Here is a 15,704-nt window from a genome sequence, read left to right on the forward strand (position 1 = left end):
AAAACACCCAAGGGCCAACTATGTCTCCTGACAAAATTTCCTTTTGGTTGGACCATAACAAAGTCACATACATATGCATCGCAATTACAATTCTATTTAACTATCTTCATATATATAATATTTAATATCAATGATATTTTGGTGTGGGCTCTGAACAAAACACAAATAACTCACATTACCAAATGTAACCAGACTTGCAAGGTAAAAAATACAACCAAATAGCCTTTCTTGTTGTTGTTTGATAGTGCTGGCGAGCCGTTTATAGTACAATTTAGGAATTAAGCAGCGGGCCGTATAAAATTTGTCATCGGGCCACATTTGGCCCCCGGGCCACACTTTGGACACCCCTGATATACAGTATGGCCTTCTTGTGCGCAGAGCGCGCAATACTGCGATCGGTGCTGTTCTGTGCTGTCTGTATGTGGGTGAGCAGGTTGGCACTCTGCCGAGGTGCCAACTTGCGTCTTGTTATTTATATCAGGTCGCACTTGTTGTTGGTGATGTCACCAAGTTGGTGACGTCACCCTATGTCTTTTCAAGGGTTTTCCCATTGGATGACAAACACTTACGCACAGATACACCGAACGCAGTACTTGCGCCCTCTGCTGGTGCAAGTAACTAGAAAGATGCAACTCTGGGAAATTGCAAGTGTAGTTGCCGTGACATGAGTCACGAGGAATCCACGACGTCACCAAGACTGCTGGTCCCTCATTTGCTTTTATGGTGTTCTTTAAGTTTAATTCTCCCCTAGTAGCGGTAGGGATACTTTTTCTGTATAATAGATTCTAATCTATTCTATTTAGAATAGAATGAGATCTTACATCACAATAACAACATCCTCGGTAGGCTTACGTCACAGGCTGCTAGCTCAAAAGACGATGAATAGTCAGATAATTAACAGTTGTTGTGTTGGTCAGTTCAGACATCAAGACGAAACAAGGAAACTATTTTAGCCACTGGTATACCACATATACGGCTTATAGCCAGTATCTTCAGCTTACGATGAACTTCTTCAGCATTCTATGTGTACAGCTGTTGCTCATTCTTTGCTGTCTACAGAATATTGAAGGACAGTATCCTCTAAACGAATACATCAGTCATCATGAGGGCCTGTCATATGACACAGAAGCCCTGCGCCATCAGTCCCTACTAGTCAAGGACAAGATGCTGCAGCTGCACTTCCACTCTTATGGAAGGGACTTTGACCTGCGGATGCAGAGGGACACTGGCCAGTTTTCTCCGAATCTCACCGTAAAGGTATCAGGTGATCATCTGCCCATGGATATTGATTATATTGACTTCATTTATACTGGACAAACATTCGGTGAAAATGGCACCTATACCCATGCCCATGGGTCTGTGATTGATGGCCGTTTTGAGGGCTACATCAAAACAGACGAAGGTACATACTACGTTGAGCCCTCTGAGAGGTACTTCAAAGAGAGGAATGTGTCTGAAGAGAGGAATCACTCTGTCATCTATCATGAGGATGACATCCATTATACCTATGAGGGTGGTTGCGCTGACCAGGCAGCGTTCCCGAGGATGCAGATGTACGGGGAGGAGACAGAGCCACTGCCTAAGCACCAGGATCTAACGTGGAACTGGTGGGGAGGAGCTGATACTGGTCCAGGCACCCCGCAGAATGAGCAGACCACCTGTGAGCTCTTGATCCAGACTGACCACCACTTCTTCGAATACTACGGCACAAGGCAGAAGGTCATGGATCAGATCGCCAACCATGTGAAGTCTATCAACTCCATTTATCAGCGCACAGATTTCAATGGCATCCGCAACATTAACTTTGTGGTGAAAACGATCATTATCAACACTACCAGCGTCGCGAATGACGAGTCCAATCCGTTCCGCTTTCCCGACATGAGTGAGTCGGACTATCTGAACCTTTTCTCACAGCAGAACCATGATAATTACTGTCTGGCCTATCTCTTCACCAGCAGAGACTTTGGGAGAGTGCTCGGAGTTGCTTGGGAGGCAGCCGTCTGTGACAAGCATAGGTGGTATTACAGAGACAACAAGTGGTATTCTTTCAACTCGGGAGTTGTCACTGTGAATCGTGTCCCTCCTAAGGTCTCACATCTCACCTTAGCCCACGAGGTCGGCCACAACTTTGGCGCTCTTCACGACGCTACGCCCGAATGCAGCCCAGGAAAGCAAAAGGGGAACTACATCATGTACCCGCAGAACTCAGGAGATGACCGTCCCAACAACAGGAAGTTCTCGTCGTGCAGCATCGATGCCATGAGCAAGTTCCTGAGGAAGAACATGAACTGCTTTGTTAAATCTTCCCAGCCTCTCTGTGGCAATGGGCTTGTGGAGAAAGGTGAAGACTGTGACTGTGGCTACAGTGATCAGTGCAAAGACCCCTGCTGCTATAATGCTGATGAGGATGATGACAAAAGGTGCAAAGTGAAACCCGACAAAGAATGTGATCCCACTAGTAGGCCTACCACTAGTACGGTGGGCCAGCCACTTGAGGATCACAGCATCACACAGCTGTTGAAAACCATTGCTAAGTGGATTGTGACTAACTGGTGGGCAGTGCTGTTGATCGGTATTGCTTTAACTGTGTTGATAGCTGCCTTCATTGCGATCTGCAAGAAAAGGCAAGGCAAGGCAAGTGTATTTGTATAGAACAACAAAGCAATTCAATGTGCTTTACATAAAACATTTAAGCAAAAGAAACACAAAATGCTATCAGAAGTGATCAAGAAAGTAAATATTTTTTATTTTATAATTTTTTATAATCTATTGCTGGGGGACTGCCACGGTGCCCTAGCTGGAGCCCTTATTCCATTTTTTTTTCTTTGATAATGTTTGCACCTCTTGGTTCTCGAACGTCTCAATGTCACCAAAAACTTAAAGAGCCTACTGGTCCAGGCACATACCACTTTGGTATTGCCACATAGGTATGGATGCCTGGTGGCGTCACCGGTTCGATTCCTGATCCGGATGACCTTTGCTGTGTGTCACTCCCCATCTCTCCCCCCATTTCCTGTCAGTCTATTGTCCTATCAATAAAGGCATAAAAGCCCCAAAACAAATCTTTATCCACAGGTTTCTAACGTCCCATCGTGCATTGAGCAGAAGGTGTGCGGCATTTCCGGCGTGAGCTTGTATGCCTACTGTTATCCGAATGTGTCCCACACAATTCTACAGTAAATTCTGGCGGAAACAGGTGGATATAAAAAAAAAGTAGCTTCAGACCTTCCAAAACAAACTGATTTGACTTGAGCCCATGACCCACCTAATTCCAAGATACTTTGTTTAGGATGGCTAAGGGTAGAAGTCAGGGTTAAGCAAATAGAAATTTGTATTTAAGATAGTGAAAGGGGCGGTGCCCTCAATACCCTCAATATCGTCAGGTATGAGGATATTGAGGTTATTGAGGGCACTGCCCCTTTGACAATCTTAAATACCAATCCCATTTTTATTCGCTTAACCCTGACTTCTACCCATGTAGTTGAATAGTTTTGATGTGAAATATATATATATGACTCCTGCTCCTTGCGTGCTGTTTCTCATCGCTGTGTTTCCCTGTCCCCTGTCTGTGTGAGTGACTGTGACATCACTGACATGTCCCAGAGTGAGTGATCTTTTTATATAGAATCTAGGCCAGAGGCGCTTGGGTGGCGCAGTGGTAAAGTACCTGCCCCCGACCGCTGAGGCTGGTGGTTTGAATCCACAACGGTGCATCCGGCTGTGTCAAGTCAAGTGTCTATATACAGAAACAGAATTGGCCTGTTGTTGGGGCAAAGAAAATGTGCGTGGGGATGAATTAATTGGCATAATGACTAAATTGTGGAGGAAAAAGGGGTAAAAAGTGATAACAACCAAAAAGAATCTAGGCCATGTGCAACCTTACGTCCCAGGCTGCAGCTCAATGCTATACTGATGGTCCTGCTGTTTTCTCTGCCATGGCTGCACGTCATCAGCTGATCTACGTCCATCAAACAGCACGGCCTCCCATTCACTTCGGTCACCCTGTCCCGTTGATTTTACAATAATGACCGCCTCGCAGTATATCGGGTCTCATTTGGGGTCTCAGGGGATGGCAATTTCCGCATTGTAGAATTGTTGCATTTACGGCACGTTGAGCTTGTCGATTTTTTATTTATTTTATTTTATATTTTTTCTGAAATGACCCCTCTAGCCTACATCATCTCTTACATAAAGATTTACCTTATACTGATATATTTGTGGCTATAACCATTACACATAGGCTAATTGTATTTTTCGAGTAGACCAGATGGCACTGTCATAACAGGAACAAGATGTTCCGCAGGCATTGTGAGAAGCTGACTCAATACAAGGTCACATTTGGGTCTTGAGACTGTAACAGTGACGGAGGGAGGCCTACTGTATGCTGCATGCACACATAAATGTGACTTGAACGGTCGGACATGCTTGTTTTAGCCATTTTCAACCACTGGCCTCCATATTTGGGCACGTCATTATTGCTGAAAATCTTTGAATTTTTAAATAATTTTAATAAACATTCAAAAACCTGTTACAATTCAGAAAATAGCAGAATATTCAGCTATATACTGTAGCAGCTATTCGTCCTGCAACAAAGTTAAACATCACAATCAGCACAGCCCTGAAATTCAGCAGGTACCATCAAACACTTGGGATGGGACGATATGAAAATTTCATATCACGATTATTGTGAAAAAAGAAATCGTGATTTACGATATTATCGCGATAATCAAAATCCATTATCCTGGGGCGGAACATTTGTCCAAAAAATAGCCGATCTACAAGCTGCAAAGAGATTTGGTAGAGAGTGAAAAAAAGACTGTATCAAGTACATATAAGTAAGTTTTTCCAAAAGAGGGTTAAAAATGGTAGTGGATATGCAACTTGGCAAATAAAAGGTGAACTGATCCCAGTGCATGACGGAGGACGATATCACGATAAATTAAATCTCCACAATACGATTATCGTGAGTGTTTTTTATCACGATAAGCGATAATATCGCTTATCGTCCCATCCCTATAAACACCACACTAATTGTCAACTACATCTTTAAAAGTGGGTTGGAGGACATCTTGTCTCAAGTGATTGTTGCGACCGTCAGGTCGCACTTACTACCAAAACCTCCACCGGCTGTCTGTCTGTCCCTCTGTCACACGTCACACCGTGCACACGTCACACTTTTGCCCTGCTCATATCTCCGCAACCGTTGCTCCTTGCCTGCCAAACCACAACCTCAATTCTCACATGGCCCTCTTCTAGCGCCACCATGAGGCCGATTCTTGAAAACCACATTTTTGGACACTGCTCCTACAATTTTTGCCCTAAAATCACGCAAATCGGTACACTGTCTACACTCATCTCATCAACATGGATATGTCCTATTTAGCGCCACCTTCAGGCCGATTTTTGGACACTGCTCCTAAAACTTTTGCCCTAAAATCACGCAAATCGGTACACACTTGCTCTACACTGATGTCATCAACATGGAACTGTCCCATTTAGCGCCACCTTCAGGCCGATTTTTTAAAACACATTTTTGGACACTACTCCTACAGATTTTGCCCTAAAATCACGCAAATCGCTACACAGCATGTCTACACTCATGTCATCAAAATGGATCTGTCCCATATAGCGCCACCATCAGGCTGATTTTTACATACACATTTTTCCACACTTCTACACATTTTGGCCTAAAATCACGCTGCGACCTGACGGTCGCTTATCTCCCGATTAGGGAGTCTTACTGGTACATAAATAATGTAAAGAATATTTGACTGAGGGAGGAGAGGAGAGAAAGGGTCAAATGAAAAGAGAAAGGACAGGAGAAGGGATCTGAAGATCGGACAGGAGGAGAAGCAACGGAGTGTCTCTTTGTGTTAGAGGATTAATAACCAAGAAGAAACACATCCTAGGTTTTGTTCCCGCGAGACACTTAATTAAATGCTTCGCCTAAAATAGAGGAATGAAAAGAGCCTCCGCAGAACTGATCACTTTGCCCGTTCTCCCCTAGCTGTCCTTTAACTGCTCTCTCTGTGTGAATCGTTGTCAGCAGGGGTGTCGGTCCAAATTCTGGGCCCTGGGTACTTTAACTGTTGAAAAATAGCAGATATACAAGCTCACAGCGTGGCACCGAGTCATGAAATCCAGAAAATTTGTGCAAGCCTTTGAATATTTCAAATCCATCTAAGGTTTTTGGAAAAACCTGTTTCTATGTCAGTGGTGCTCAGGGGCGTCAATTGGGTATGGCAGGGGTATGCAGCTGCCATACCCTGGGTCCAGGCAGGGGGGACAATAAAAGTTACCTTTAAATATAAATCCATGAATGTCTCAATTACAGTAAAATAACTACTACATTTTACAAAAACTTTAACAAGGTATTGTGGCACATTTAGGCTACTAACATGCCAAGTTTAGCTGCACTTGAAAAACCGTTCCAGGCTGCCATATCCAGCCCAAGAAACCGTAGAAACAGGGAAAAAAATCAGTCATGTTGCCATACCTCACTGGTGGTGCTCACACTTTTTCATGTAAAGGACCCCCAAAATGATATGTATTTGGCCACGGACCCCCATCTCAAAACATTTAGTTCCAGGGACCCCCCAGAAGCAAAATTTCAGTTACAAATGTTCAATTAAAAAAATACACATATTCAAAGATTTGCACACATTTTCATGACAAGTTACAAGCTCGCATCGTGGCACTCGGTGCCACGCTGTGAGCTTGTATCTGCTATTTTTCAATAGCTAAAGTATAAAATAATGAAGGTCCCCTTCACCTTGGGCCCTTGTAACTCAGTCCCACTTTCCCCCCCTTGTGACGTCCCTGGTTGTCAGCAGGCCAAAACATCCACTTCAGGAGAGCCGTCTCCTATCCTCCTTTTCTCATCCCCTTTGCTTTCTATTATCCTCATCCACTGGTCCTTTGTCTGTTTCCTTGTCCTCTCTCTTCTCCTCTAATCTCCTCCCCTTCCATTATTGTCCTCAGACAAAAGAAGTAGCCTAGGCGACTGTCGTTTTTATCCACGCAGAACTTTCTTGTTCTCTTCTCAAACAAAACACCGGAAATTATTAAAAGATTACTCGAAGATGGGAACGCTTCTCTCAGATTTTTTATTTATTTTTTGCTTCTGAAACCAATTACCGCCTGTGTCCTGTGGGTGTGTCATTAGCGTGAAGCATGGCTGTAATCAGCAGAGATTAAACCGCTGTTTAGTATTCTCCTCCTCTCATCTCCTTATGAACACGGGATCACGGAGGACACATACTCACATGCACAAAGCACCAAACCACCTGCTGCCTGTTCAAACAAACATAATTACCAAAGCATGATGTACTTCAGTGCAGTGTGAAATAAGATCACTGAGAGTCAGGGGTGTAAATCTATGGGGGTGCAGAGGGCATGACCGCCATCACCAAGCACTGATTGGAGGGGTGGGGGGCTGGGGCATCCGCTTGGGCCCACCTGCAGGCTTTGCCCCCGTCATGCAATTGATAGCATGCTCCTACTGTGTGTGAAAATAGGCTCTACCCATGTAACATCCCTTTTGGCATACATGCGACCCCCACCTTCACTTAATGCGGCCTGCAGGTTAATATCAGAATACTGTCCGTGAGGGGGCAAAGGTAACCAGGAGTGGCTTGACACCATCTGAGCGAGGCCAACTACGTTTGGCTCGCGACTGGAAGATGCTGGCTGATATTGGCCAACAACTTGTGTTTCCTCCAGAGATCGCTACAACCACCCTGAGACCTGACTTGGTGCTCTGGTCCCCTTCTCTAAAAAAGGTGTACATCATCGAGCTCACAGTACCCTGGGAGGACTCAGTGGATGAGGCTTACGAGCGGAAACACCTACGCTATGCAGAGCTCGCGGCTGAAGCACAACAGCGCGGCTGGAACGCTGAAGTCCGCCCAGTGGAGGTGGGATGCAGAGGGTTTGTGGCAAAATCTACAACCAGGCTCTTTGAAGACCTGGGAATTAGAGGCCAAAGCCAGCGGTCAGCCATCAAAGCTGCATCGGAGGCAGCCGAAAGAAGCAGCCAGTGGCTTTTTATGAGGAGGAAGGACCCCTGCTGGGCCCCAAAGTAACCAAGCTAGATAGCATTCGTATAGGTATATACGATTTGTTCTTTGTTCTGGGTTGATATCTCTATGCAGTTGATGTATTGATGTTGATTAACTAAGTCTCATGAGGAGGTGTGTAGCAACTCATAATGTAATAACGGCTCATAATGTAATAAGGGCTCATAATGTAATAAGACAAATGTAATAAAAACTCATAATGTAATAATCAGCTCATAATGTAATAAAAAAACGAGCGCATAATGTAATAATGGATTTTTCAATAATGTAATAATGTAATAATGTGTTACATTAAGAACCTCCACATAGGAGGCTCATAATGTAATAAAACTTCATAATGTAATAATGTATTTTTATTACATTATGAGCTGATTATTACATTATGAGCTTTTATTACATTTTAATTATTACATTATGCGCTTGTTTTTTATTACATTATGAGCTGATTATTACATTATGAGTTTTTATTACATGTTTTTATTACATTATAAGCCATTATTAATTTATGAGTTGCTACACACCCTGCCAACTTTGTTGATGAAGAATGGAGCAACTATCTGCTAAACATGCAGCAAATGAATACATATGGGGATCATTTAGCTGTACAAAGAGCATCCACAATGTTCAACATACAGTTTGTGATTGTATCGACACTGGGTGTTGATACAACATCGATAATATCCCCATGTGGTCAGTATGACAGTCTGCCATTGCTAGTTCTGGGCCACTTTGCCGAAGGTCATGGGGATCATTATGTAAGCCTTGGTGGACCAGTCACACACTTGATTCAAAGAGTCCAGGAAGCAGAGGAGAACGCACCACTTCGATCTGTCCCTAACTCTGGCCCTAAGTCTAGCCCTCACTCTGGCCCTGACTCGGTCCCTCACTCTGGTCTGGCCCTATATCTGGCCCTCACTCTCGCCGTAAGGCCCTCACTCTGGCCCTGACCCGGTGCTTCACTCTGGCCCTAGGTCTGGACAGATCGAAGTGGTGCGCTCTTTGAATCAACAGTTTACAGTTTACAGTTTAGGCATTTAGCAGACGCTTTTAATCCAAAGCGACTTACAATAAGCAGATACAACATCACAATAATAAACAAGATAATAGGTCAGTTACATTAACAGCAATATAACAATGTAAATGGATATCTATCTAGAGAAAACACAATATAATCAAAGTTCTAAAGAAACCTAAAAAAAACAAAAAAAAACAAATGCTGACTAGCTTCATGTATGGTCATTGATTTTACTGTAGTGCTAAGGGTTTAGGTGGAGTCTGAAAAGGTGAGTCTTCAGTCCACGGCGAAAGGTAGCGAGTGAGTCCGTTGTAAATCAAGTGTGTGACTGGTCCATCAAGGCTTACATAATGGTCCCCATGACATTCAGGGGTTGACACTAAGGTCTAAGAGGCACTTGCCCGTCGGGCAAGTACAGGTCATGTTCTACTTGCCCAAAGGTCATGTACACTTGCCCAAAAAGTAAATCGTCCATTATAAAATGATAGTTAAGATTTTAATTACCACTCAATTTAACTCAATAACAATTTTGAATCATACTTCAATACCTCCAAATCCAAATACCTAGGTAGTTATGATTGCTATGGTTTCACACTTCGTAATTTTATATATTTTTTATGGCCACGTTCAGGTGTTTAGAAAGATATCTTGTGTTGTGTTTATAGACGGTCGTGTCCCCTCTCAAATGAGCAATTGCACGGTCGGGCAACCTGAAAGCAAACTTCACCTGCCCCAAAGTTTTATTTACCTGCCGGGGGCAGGTGGGCAAGCCTTAGTGTCAATGCCTTTTCGGCAAAGTGTCCCAGAACTAGCAATGGCAGACTGTCGTCATACTGACCACATGGGGATATTATCGTTGTTGCATCAACACCCAGTGTCGATACGATCACGAACTGTATGTTGAACATTGTGGATGCTCTTTGTACAGTTAAATGATCCCCATATGTATTCATTTGCTGCATGTTTAGCAGATAGTTGCTCCATTCTTCATCAACAAAGTTGGCAGGGTGTGTAGCAACTCATAATGTAATAAGGGCTTATAATGTAATAAAAACTAAGGCTGGGACTTTAACTGATTAATTACAGAAAATTAACGTGATTAAAAAAATTAACGCATTTTAATCGCATCTAGTTTTTGCACCACAGAACCTTCAGTTTCGGGCATACCAATCATAGCGATGCACCAACCAAGAAGAGACAACAAACGCAAAGGGGGAAGTAGCCGATCAGAGTGCTTTGCTTGGCCCAGTGGATGCGAAATTTAGATTTAAAAAACTCACTTGTTGATTCACTCATACAACAAAATTTGTTTTACTTGAAAAAAATGCTTCTCAGGTCAAATATCGATGTGCGATTAAAATGCGATTAATTGCGATTAATTAATCACAGAGCATGTAATTAATTAGATTAAACATTTTAATCGCATCCCAGCCCTAATAAAAACATGTAATAAAAACTCATAATGTAATAATCAGCTCATAATGTAATAAAAAACAAGCACATAATGTAATAATTAAAATGTAATAAAAGCTCATAATGTAATAATCAGCTCATAATGTAATAAAAATACATTATTACATTATGAAGTTTTATTACATTATGAGCCTCCTATGTGGAGGTTCTTAATGTAACACATTATTACATTATTACATTATTGAAAAATCCATTATTACGTTATGCACTCGTTTTTTTATTACATTATGAGCTGATTATTACATTATGAGTTTTTATTACATTTTTCTTATTACATTATGAGCCCTTATTACATTATGAGCTGTTATTACATTATGAGTTGCTACAAGGTGGCATAACGCTATTCTCATGCATGCTTAATCACTTTGATTGTTGTATTGCTTATTGTATTGCTTTGCTTGTTGTGGGTCGCTTTGGATTTGGAGCTTCCAGTTTGGGTATTGATGTTGATTAAGTCTCATGAGGAGGTGGCATAACGCTATTCTCATGCATGCTTAATCACTTTGATTGTGGTATTGCTTATTGCTTATTGTATTGCTTTGCTTGTTGTGGGTCGCTTTGGATTTGGAGCTTCCAGTTTGGGTATTGATGTTGATTAAGTCCCATGAGGAGATGGCATAACGCTATCCTCATGCTTAATCACTTTGATGGTTGTATTGCGTATTGTATTGCTTTGCTTGTTGTGGGTCGCTTGGATTGGGAGTTTCCATTTTGGGCATTGAGCTTCTGCTAAATGCCTAAACTGGAGCCAGGAGGTATGCGGTCAGCCTATAGGCTTGACTCAGGGAAAAGGACGCCCCTGCCTTGCACAGTCCCATGAGAAGTCTGCCATCCATAAGATGAACGATACTCTCATGATTAATTGGAAATGACGCAAGTTCGGGACTCATGACCCTGAGCTGGCCGCCTCCGGCGAGTTTGTATAGTGTATAATGGCCGAAACACCCTAAGACCTGGAGGAACACTACTGATGATGCGTCCTAGATTAAAAACTAACCCCAGCCCCCCCCCCCCCCCCCTCCCTTGCATCCATCATTCACCACCAAGATGACACACACACACACACACACACACACTCTCACACGCATGTGCCTGCACAAAGGAAATTAACATCTTATCCTGTGTTTTGTAAAACTGAATATTATTGGTTTCAGCTGTTACTATTCCAAACATGCAAACATGACCGTTTTAATTACTTCAGTCTATCTTAGTAGCTTAATGACTAGTATAGTAGTACTAAAATGTTAGTCTTTTTTCATATCCAACATATTTGTATTTAGGTATTTAAGTTAGCATGAGTATAACTAAATGCATTTGAAATTAAATACAATTGTACATTTCAGGATTCCAATTAAAAAATAACAAATATTATTCATGTTTCCAATTCAAAAGAAGCAAAAATAGCAGATCTACAAGCTCAAAACGCGTCGCATTGCGACGCGTTTTGAGCTTGTAGATCTGCTATTTTTGCTTCTTTTGTATGAGTTACTAGAAAGACAAAGTTGGACGTAGCAATATGTAATGTGGCCCTCTGGAGTGATTAGTGAAGGTGGAAATATAGTGGCCCTCGCCATCATCAAAGTTGCCCACCCCTGCCTTATGGTGTCCTCTCGTCTCTGGTAAAATACATTCTTCACTTTTGTCACTGAAAGGTCAACATGTAATCTACATAAATCAATTGAAAAAATTGGAGTATGATGAGAAATGAATGCAGAGTGTCCAGGGGGGATTCAGGGGTTGTAGTCCCTCCCCCATAATTAAAAATTGGCCATATAATACCCACCCCTCCTAATAAATTATTATGAGCAGAGGAGCCCATGGAAATTACTGGACCCTAGCCCCTTGTGACAGACTTATGCCCCCTCTGTGAGTTATATTGCAGGCCCTGAGGAAATGTAGCAGTCATGGGGTTTTGCAGTTAATTTGCATTGGGGTTATATACTGTACTTCCTAATGTTCCAAGCCTCCTTCTTTTCTCCACAGATATAAAGAGCTAGATGCCTTTTGTTCGCCTCTGGAGTTAATTGGAGCGATGTGCAAACGTTCTTGTCCGGACTTCCTGGCAAAACTAAGGGAACGCTGTCAGTCAAAGTGACTGCTGGCCAATCACAGCGCGACTTTTCCGGGACTTATCCAAGGACCACAATTCAATTCAACAGAGCCAGTTCCGATGTTGCGCGGCTCAGCTCTTCTCACAGGCTGCGTACGTAAAGACCCGCCCCCACCTGCCTCTGATTGGCCTGTCAACTTCCCTATGTGTGGCGCATGCGGAAGCAATGAAGACGGTAGTGATGAAGATTCCCTTAGTTGCTCAATGCATACGCCCCCTAGCCAAAGGAGGCGTCTACCTTTATATGTCTATGCTTTTCTCTACCTCATCTTCTGTGTCGTGACCTGGAAAGTGATGCCTGCCATGTCCCAGTGGTAGAGGGGGATAATGGGAGGTGTTTGAAACACCTGTGCACCTTGTATCCTGCTGCAAACAATTTACAAGTCTGCATGTGTGCCCCAAATACTGTATGGCATTGTGTAATACTTTTGTTATGTATATATGTAACGGATGTGATCTGAACCTCCCCACCCGAGCTTTGAACCTGGGCCTCCCACGTGAAAGTCCAATATCTTAGCCATCACTCCAAAGGAATATCCCTATGGAACGAGGGAGATACTAGACTTTTTGAGGCTTCAAGATTGGTCTGTGACTCTCTCCGCCACACTCACCCCTCTTTAGACCTCCTCCTACAGGGAAGCCTGGATCCGGGTCACGGCACCATTGTAACGGAGGTGATCCGAACCTCCCCACCCGGGCTTTGAATCTGGGCCTCCCACGTGAAAGTCCAATATCTTAACCATCACTCCAAAGGGATATCCCTATGGAACGAGGGAGATACTAGACTTTTTTGAGGCTTCAGGCTGGGGCTGCGACTCTCTCCACCACATATATAACATAATGTGTTGTATGTATGTTATTACTGTATGTATATGTGAATGAACCATCAACTAGGGGGGTTCAAAAGGTTCCTCAAGTTAGCTATAACTCTATAGGCTCATACTAGGAACAGTTTTCAGCACTAGTATTCAGATTGGACTCATTTATATCCTTGGGACATTTTAAATCATGATTTTAAATATTTGGTTTGATTCCCTTGATGTCCCTTGATGTCATTGCGACCGTCAGGTCGCACTTACTATCAAAACCTCCACAAACTGTGCGTCAGTCTGTCTGTCACACCTCACACGTCACACTATTGCCCTCCTCATATCTCCGCAACCGTTGCCCCGATCCATGCCAAATTTTGCACACACACTCCTTGCCTGCCAAGGACCCCCGGAGCTCCAGGGACCCCCAGGTCCCTGGGGGACCCCCAGATGTAAAAAATGACCAAATGTGCAAAAATGACCAAATGACCCTGACTCCTGGTGCTCCAGAACGGATGCCAAAGTGGTGGCGCCCCCAGTGGAGGACCCCCTCCACTGCAGCTCACATAAAATGCCGTAACTCGGGCTAGGAGCGTCCGGGAGAGCCGGGGCCGGTACCTATTCGTCCGCCAAGGCAACGCGGAGACCCCACCCCTCATTTCTCACATGGCCCTCTTCTAGCGCCACCATGAGGCCGATTCTTGCAAAACACATTTTTGGATACTGCTCCTACAGATTTTGCCCTAAAATCACACAAATCGGTACACACTATGTCTACACTCATGTCATCAACATGGATCTGTCCCATATAGCGCCACCATCAGGCCGATTTTTTCAAACACATTTTTGGACACTGCTCCTACAGATTTTGCCCTAAAATCACGCAAATCGGTACACAGTATGTCTACACTCATCTCATCAATATGGATGTCCCATATAGCGCCACCATCAGGCAGATTTTTTGAACCACATTTTTGGACACTGCTCCTACACATTTTGCCCTAAAATCACGCTGCGACCTGACGGTCGCTTATCTCCCGATTAGGGAGTCTTACTGGTAGTTTAGTATGGGTCTGTGTCTGTGTCCGAAGGGCTGAAACTCTATTGTTTTTGTGCTGGTTTTTCTCCATCATGATTGGACGTTGTGTGTGTAACTTGTACAACTGAATTAGGAGGACTGCAAGTCTGCAACCAGACTATAGGTGCTATAATAAAAAAAACAACATTCTGAAATTGGCATACAACTTGTTAACATATTTTGTTTTGAAAATATTGACCGATTAGTTAAGAGGGGTCCCATTGAAACAGGCAAACTTCAAGCACACTCTTATAAGCAAGGATTTACGTTAAAAAGCCTTTAATGTTTAATAGGTTGACAGGGCTATATACATATTAAAACAATAAAATGCCAATAGACGCCAACCGGACAGACGCCTTACCCCTTAGCATTAGTCTACCCTCTACCCGCGAATTGCAGGCAAGGCAAATGGTACTGTCCCTAAACAGTGTTTTGGGGCCGCTATACCCGCTATACATTATTCAGTCTCCGTTATTTGAGCATGGAGGTGTGGCCATGGGCATGTTGTTGCTCTTTCTCTAAAATATTTTGGCAACACACGTTTGGGAAAGAGCATAGTGGATTCTAAAACTACCTGCTATGACAACTTTGTTAGGTAGAGCAAGCATCTGTAATGGACATGTCTGGAGTCGGGCTGCCTGGGCGCACAATGGCACAACATTCAGAGAATCAGAGGTCTCCTTCTGACCTAATTATCCATGAAACTCTGTGTTTCTATTTTCCCTATGATCAGCTGAAGTATGAGTGTCAATTCCTTGTGTCAATTGGCTTCCAACGTTTGCAGGATTGGTCAGTTTTGATGATACCCTTTTCACAATGTCCTGTTATAGCGCCAACAGCAGGTTGACTTTTGTAAAACAAATTTTTGGAACAAAATGCCTCAAATCATGAATGCAGCGTCCGATTGCTGTGAAAGGCCGAAGAAGACATGGCACCCTTTTATCATTGGATTATTATCACACCACCAGGAGGCCATACATGACCTGGCGGAGACCTGTGCTCGGAAGAGCACTGCTTCTAGTGATATTATTGGTGGTCCTCCAGGTTCAGATATATAAGAATATAAGAGAGAACGCTCGCCCCAAATCACACTCAACCCGGTTCAAATCCACCAATGTCAGAATGGTCGCTACCAGCCGGT

This window comes from Nannobrachium achirus (assembly GCF_963921795.1).
Source record: "Nannobrachium achirus genome assembly, chromosome: 11".
Lineage (NCBI taxonomy): Eukaryota > Metazoa > Chordata > Actinopteri > Myctophiformes > Myctophidae > Nannobrachium > Nannobrachium achirus.